Source organism: Egretta garzetta, unplaced genomic scaffold, assembly GCF_000687185.1.
Source record: "Egretta garzetta isolate BGI_Z169 unplaced genomic scaffold, ASM68718v1 scaffold15, whole genome shotgun sequence".
Lineage (NCBI taxonomy): Eukaryota > Metazoa > Chordata > Aves > Pelecaniformes > Ardeidae > Egretta > Egretta garzetta.
The window spans coordinates 4185848-4186274 of NW_009259798.1; positions in this window are offsets into that span (position 1 = coordinate 4185848).

The window sequence follows — 427 nt, forward strand, 5'->3', positions numbered from 1 at the left end:
GTGGGAAGACAAATGCAGGGAGTCATCACACCTAGTGTCAACCATCTTAACATTTCAACGTCCCATCTAGGCGATGGCAAGAGACAGGCACCTCCTTAGGACACTTCCTCCGTTCCTCAAATAGGCCGTGCAACAGGCGAGCGGCCCAGCCCTCTTTCCTCCTGGCTATAGGGAAACCCTGAGGATCAGCTTGGACTGCACAGGTACAACCTGAGGTTACTGAAGTTAGGTGACGGGCACCCCACCTCCAGCCTGGAGGGACGGAGCAACTCTTTTACACGTGCAACCCTCCAGCTGAAGCCTGGGCGGGTTTTTTTTATGGAAATGACTTTTTTTTTTCTTTCTTTCTTCTCTTTTTTTTTTTTTTTCTTTTCGGTGCAGGGGTGGCTTGGCAGCGGCACACCGCGCTGGGCGCGCTCTTTGATCC